A 7395-nucleotide genomic window follows, 5' to 3' on the forward strand; every position below is an offset into this window, starting at 1 on the left:
GTACTACCAAAGTAATACCAAAGCTTGGATTCCCAAGCGCATCACAAACTCCCCTAAGCTTGCACAAAGAAGGAAAACTCAGTACCAAGCACATCACCAGTTTATAATGTTCATCAAAGATAGGTGCCTCTGCATGTGTTTCAACAACAAGGATACTATGATGGTAATCCCATCATATGGTTGGCAAAATTGAACAACGTGAAGAAAACCTCACCACGGACTTCAACCCTAATAGCTTCACCTAAAGTTTGACAAGAATGGAGGTCCAAGTAACACCAAGCAAGTCACTCAACCACTCTCATGCATTTAGCACCTACACAAGAGCTGATGTGTTCAAGCAACCAACCACCAGCAGTCTTACCTACTACCTCGACATGTGAGCCAAAAATTCAAGAATCAATTCCCATGGCTGCAAACGAAGACTTATGAGCACATCAAAGATAAACTCACAATGCTCTTGTCACCCCCCTCTATATGTGAAGCATAAGTGCACAAGAACCTGTTGCTCGCATGTTATGCTCTAGCTGACCCATAGAATCATTTCAATCAAAAATCATCAGGGTCAAAACCTGCCCTTTCATGGGTTTAGGCCATTTCATGTAATAAACTTTCATAGCCTAAAAGACTTGCAACTTCACGGCCTAAAAAACCTGCAACTTCATGGAATTCCATTTCACGGAATTACCTCTCACAGAATTTCATTTCATGGAATTACCATTTCACAGCCCCTGCACTTTCACGAAAACACCATTTCACATAATATCCCTTCACGGCCAAAAAACTTGCAATATCACGAGTTTAGGTCTCGCACGAATTACCAATCTCACGGCTTAAGAACTTGCACTTTCACGATTTAAGCCACATCATGGATTAAGCCATCTCACGCATTAACACTTTCCCAACTATCTTCAATAGCCATTATATATTTGTTCAACTTATTGCTTACTATTCTTTTGGCTAAATTAATGTAGCAGCTTCTCCATGAGTACATATCCATACTCATGCACTTGAGAACATTTGCACCAAACCCTCACCGTTGACAACTTCCAGGTACATCTCTAGATGGGGGGCCATGGTGGTGGACGAAAGCCTGGTCAATGGTACAACCCATCGCCTAGAATTTTCCTTCAAATTACAAACCTCTCCAACAATGCTACCATCTTCACAAAATCAATGATCTTCACATCATGTATATCTTTGGTGAAGACCTATTCTGCTAACTCATGCGCCCTTTTGTTGTCCTCCCTAGATACATACCAAATCTGAAAAGCTTGAAAATAATTAAGAAGTTTTCTTACCTTAAAAAAACAGCTTTCTATTTCATCCTTATTGACCCTCCAAGTGCCTCGTACCTGTCTTTTGAATAGAATCACCTTTTATAACCAGTCTCTTAACTTTCCTTTATTTGCATTCCTCAAGACCTAAATAGAGGCTAAAATACTCAGCCTCGTTATTGCTTTTACTTGTATCTATTGACTGCCAAGTCACAATTCTTGTCCCTTTTTCTTAATCAAAACAAACCCAATGCTTCCTTTGCCAACACTCCTTTTAAAAGCTTCATAAAAAACAAAGTTCCATCTATATCTTGCAACTCCTCATGCATGCTATGACTAGGAAAAACTTCTTTTTCAATGTCTTAATGAGTTTGGGTTTAACCTAGACCTCCTTATAGGTGAGCATATCTACCATGTGAGCTCTCACACTATCTTCTTTGATAAAACTCATGTTAAATTCTTGCAAAGTCATAATCCACTTTTACACCTTTGGGTTATCACTTGGATATCTCATCACATGAGGCAGCAAATTACAAGAGGTAAGTACCACAAAAGATCTATAAATCAAATAAGATTTCAACCTTTTAGTGGCATACACAAGTGTCCATATTAATAACTCAACCTCATGCCATGTCTTATCCATCTCACCCATTATCTTGCTAATATACAAAATAGGCCTCATTTAGGATTACTTTGTCACTTTCTGCATATGCACTGTTCCTACTGCATGTTTTCCAACACTAAGGCTCAAATAGAAAGGATTGCTCCAATCTGGGGGCATCATTATTAAAGCATATCTTTAAGATTCTCAAAATCATTCTCTTCCACTTGACTCCACATAAATGGATCTCTTTGACTGGACTTTTACAAAGGATAAACATGTTCTACAGGCATATAAAAAGGTTTAGACAAATACCTGAGTTTTTGAACAAAGCTCATTAGTTCTTTGGTTGATCTTGGGCTCTCCATTTGTAGTAAGCTTTCCACTTTTTAAGGATCTAGGGCTATACCATTTTCACTTACTTCATAACCCAAGAGTACCACTCAAGCTCTTACTATCTTACATTTAGTTAGATTGAGCTAGCATCATTAAGGCATTTAAAAACTAAGTCAAGCCTCTCCACATGTATCCACTTGTCACTGTAAACACAGCAGTCGTCCATAAAAATTCTAACAAAGGTTCCAAGGTAAGGAGAAAAGATTTTTCTACCCAGCCTTGAAAACTGGCATTAAGAAGTCCAAAAGGCATAACTTTATAACAAAATACTCCGCATGGAGTGATAAAACTGGTCTTTTTCTGATCTTATGGGACTATCCTAATTTGAAAATAGCCACTAAACCCATCAATGATCGAGTACCTGTCCAATATTTCATCCTAAAAAAAGGAAGGGAATAATGATGCCATTTTGTAGCAGCCTTAAGGGGTTTGTAATCCACACAAAATCTCCACTTGTTACCTTTCTTAGGCACAATGACTATAGGGGAAACCCACTCTGCATCATAGGGTATATGAAACCATCCTGTGACTTCTGCCTCCAACATTTATTTTTAAATAGTCCCTAATCCTCTCAACTTTTGGGCTATCAGCTTTGCTCCCTCTTTCAACTTAATCTCATGAAGCATACAAGAAGTACCTCTCATTTGACTGTAGTCTTTGGCAAAACTTTGGGGTACCTGTCAAGTAACACTCCATACTGCTCTCTTTCCTCACTGGTTAGATCACCTGCAAAAGCATCTCCATTAGCTCATCTTTTGGAATGTTGGGCTTCTCACCTTGATCACAAGCTTTTCCCATTGTGTGGTTAGCCATTTGCATACAGCTTCAAGTTCCAAAAGACTTTGATCCATTGTTGAATCTTCATCGGTTTCATCTAGGGAGCTTGTAGAATACACATCATAGCTATCAAAAGAGGCTGAATCTGCTTCCTTTTCTGACTTTATCTTTTCTCCAATTTCCAAAATCTTGCCAGTCTTTAAATCATATATTATCCTCTTCTCTTTAGGCTTGTCAACAAACAAATCAATGCAATCTCTGTACCAATCCTACCTAGATTTCATTGCAATTAGCCAGGGTCTTCCCAAAATGATGGGATTTGCCCCAACCCTTGCTAGCATGACGTGCATATCAATGACCATTTAACTCCATGCCCTCAATCACACCAAGACATTTAACCTTTGAACTATTGGCCATTTTTACACTGAAGATAGACTTGCCTATTACTTCAAAACCAAGGTCATATATAGCTTCTTCAGTCATGACACATACCTGAGCTCCACCATAGTATATAGACTTTACTCACTTTCCTACCATGAATCCAAACATCAACAATAGGCAAAATGTCAGAAACCCTCCTTAACTGAACCACATTAGTCTCTCTAGCATTTTAAACTTAGCTCGTCTAACACTTGCAAGTTTATGCCATTGTCGTCTTATCCTGGAGTTCAATTGTAATAGCTGACCATAGGTGATATACGGTGACTCTACGGCCACCTATCCTACCATATAATTGAACCAAATCATGAAGTCTGAATGATGACTACCACATAGATTTTATCACACAACAAAAAGCATGAGCACTATCCGTATGGCACCATCATCAATCATGAAGGTGACTCGATGGCCACCTATCCTGCCATATAATCGAATCAAATCATCAAGTCTGAATGATGGCTACTACCACATAGACTTTGTCACGCAACAAAAAGCATGAGCACTATCCGCCGTACGGCACCATCGTCAATCATCATGAAGGTGACTCTATGGCCACCTATCCTGCCATATAATCGAATCAAATCATCAAGTCTGAATGATGCCTACCAAATAGACTTTGTCACGCAGCAAGCATGGGCACTATCCGTATGATGAACCGTGACCTCTCTGAACTCAGCAGAACTAAGAGGTAATCATTGGATCGTGTGAACTTGTCTCGAGGATTTTCCATCCTTTTTGGCGGCATCACTGGCCAGTGCCTAGCTTAGGACATGTTGCGTTGCTATGTCCCGCCTAAAGCACAGATTTTCCTTCCTTGATAATTCGTACTATTGTTGATTTTGGTTCTTTGCTTGGTTTTTCCCTCTATTATGGCATGATTTCTTCTACCAATGCATGGTTTTTCTCTCTAGTATGGCTTGTTTTTTCTCTCTAGTATGACATGGTTTCTCTACCAATGCCCACCATGTCCCCTTTGATCACTCTGACTCCCCTATCCCTTAAACGACTTTCTTTTAAAATTACCACCCTTCTCCTCAATTGTCTTCCTAAGACTGGATTTGGATCAACGTAAAATGTCATAAATGTGGGCATATTTAATTGCTTCATTAAAATCTTTGGGCTACTTAGGCTCAACATAAACCTCATAAATCAGGAGAAACCCCTCATGAACCCGTGTAAGGTTTGGAATTCAATGATTCCCTTTAACTTCAATATAATCTTGTGGTAGTTAGAGATGTATTGGGTGAGGGACAGGCCTTGCATCGAGCACTTATTCCACTCCCACCACATGATCCGTGAACTTCATTCACTAGCAGGAATTTCTTTCAAAACAATGTTTCGAACTCTACCCAAGTACGAGGATGCATGGGACTATCGGCCAAGCTCATTGACCACTTGTATGCCTTACCTATCAACGATAACCTGGCCTCTATGGGTCTCACCTCATCTGGAAACTTCCTGAGGTTATGAACATCCAACCACTTCTGCAAGAATATATTCACTATGCCCTTACTGCTCTCTTTCTTCTCCCCTCCAAAGGTCGGTGTCTTTAGGTCCTTAAGGAAATTAGTAGATGCTATAGACTACTTCGCAAGTGCGCTATGGCTTGCATACCTGCATGAGGCCCTATATACTCTCAAGAAGGAAATTGCACCCTCCTCTGCACAAATTTCTACGCAATAGTGCTACCCATGGGCGTGGCCAGGGTTGCATCCAAGTAAGTGAATGCTCCTAAGGATGGCTAATACCTCACCCTCATTTTTCTCTAAGGCCCTGGTCCTAGTAAATAAGTTGGCAAGGGACTCATGCGAGATTTTCATCTCGGTATCATCTACATCCATGTCTGTAGTATGAAGAGCATGATCTCCATACTTCCCCTCATCAACAAGGAGATCGTCCTAGGTGGGGTCATCGTCAGCCTTGCCAGCCTTTATGGACTAGTCATAGTCTAACACTATGTCATCCATCGCTTTATGGACAGACCAACATGGTTGCCAATGGAAAAGGTCTATGGAAGGGGATCCACTTGCCCACATGACACCGATGGAACGCAGGCGAACCAGTTAGTTTGGTGTCCTACTGCAGCTTGGTGCATATGCCCATGCTTGGCTTACGAGAGGCCGAAAATAGGAGACAAGAGCCTAGAAAATCCACCCGAAGTCCCTGTCGGTGGACTATCCCCACTAGATGTCATTTTCAAGTTTTTTTTAAATTTTACTATTTATTTATTTTTTAATATATGAAAATAGATGTTTAAAGAAAAGATAAATAAATAAAGAAATGCAAGGGCGAGAATTGGAACTAGCTACCCAGTCGTGAGGTGTGCCGACCAAGTCAAAATAGTGTTATGTGGCGGCAGGTGTGATGGCACGACGATGACCCTCTATCGATCGATGATGGCAATCGATGGCACGACACGACTACACGTGTCGAGGGAACAATGCGACGACACACTACGGTGGTGCAATACGGTGGCACGATGCGTATCATAAGGCATTGCTCGTGGACGGAGATGCTAGAGAGAGAGGAAAGATTGGCTGCTCCACCTCCCCTTCTGCTCTGCTACCCACAAACGAAGGAAGAGAGAGGTTTTGATTTGTTGCTCCACCTCGCCTCTTGTTGTCCCCTTAAGCAAAAATGAGAGAGAGATAGAGAAAGATGCAATGTGCCTTCCTTGCTTGCTGCTCTGCGAGAGAGAGAGAGAGAGAGAGAGAGAGAGAGAGCATTTATGGCTGCCCCCTCCCTCCTCTTTGCTATCAGGCTGAACCAGAGAACCCTCACCTTTCTTGGTGGCTGTGTGTACACAAAGATCTGCTGCCGGCTGCACTAAGGAGAGATGCAGTGTTCCCTCTATGGGTACGGATAAGGAGCTAATAAATAGTATCTCAAGAAGGGAGAGGTTTGGTGCAGCGATCAGCAATCTTGTCTTGATCAATAGTATCTCAACCATCTCACAACAACTGAAGTGAAAATGGACCTCAATATGTTTGGTCCTACCATGGAAGGATGAAGTTTGAGGCGACTCCAAGGCACTCTAGCTATCCATAAACAATACATGGATCAGAGAATCTGAGAACTTACATCAAGATTTCTCGACATCTCGAAGAACCATAACAACTCATAGCAGGTATCTAGATAAGCACGGTACTTAGCCTTAGTAGAAGATAATGAAACTGTATTTTGCTTCATCGATCTCCAGAAAATAAGACTGGAACCAAGAGTGAAGCAATAACTAGAAGTGTATCATGATCACCTACACAAGCAGCATTAGAGTATCCAACAAGCTTAGTGCCTGCTCTAAAAGAGAGATCATATCCAAGGTATCGGATAAGTATCGAAGAACCCCTCAAAGCGACATGCCAATGAGAATGTCAAGGAGTGGAAAAAGACTAAGAATACTGACACTATAAGAAATGTTGGGCCTGGTGTAAGTCAAATAAATAAGAGAACCAACAAGCCCCTGATAACTGTGTATTGTCCTCGAAGAGGGGAGAGAGATCATCATGGTAGAGGTTGGAGTTAGGATCCATCGGATAAGAAATTGGATGGCACTTAATCATTCCAAATGTCTCCAAGAGTTGCTGCAAATATTTGTACTAGCTAAGAAGCACTCCATCATAAAACTAATGGACCTCCATCCCAAGAAAATAGTGGAGGAGTCCTAAATCAATCATCTCAAAGAAGAGAGCTAAATTTGATCAGAGTTGTTCAATCTTGGCAAGAAGTGATCTCAATAAATCATAAAACTAATGGACCTCCATCCCAAGAAAATAGTGGAGAAGTCCTAAATCAATCATCTCAAAGAAGAGAGCTAAATTTGATCAGAGTTGTTCAATCTTGGCAAGATGTGAGCCAGTGATCTCAATAAATCATCAACATATAAGATAATCAAACAGATCAAAGCATCCT

This window comes from Cibotium barometz, chromosome 20, assembly GCF_041138505.1.
Source record: "Cibotium barometz isolate CiBa-2024 chromosome 20, ASM4113850v1, whole genome shotgun sequence".
Classification (NCBI taxonomy): Eukaryota; Viridiplantae; Streptophyta; class Polypodiopsida; order Cyatheales; family Cibotiaceae; genus Cibotium; species Cibotium barometz.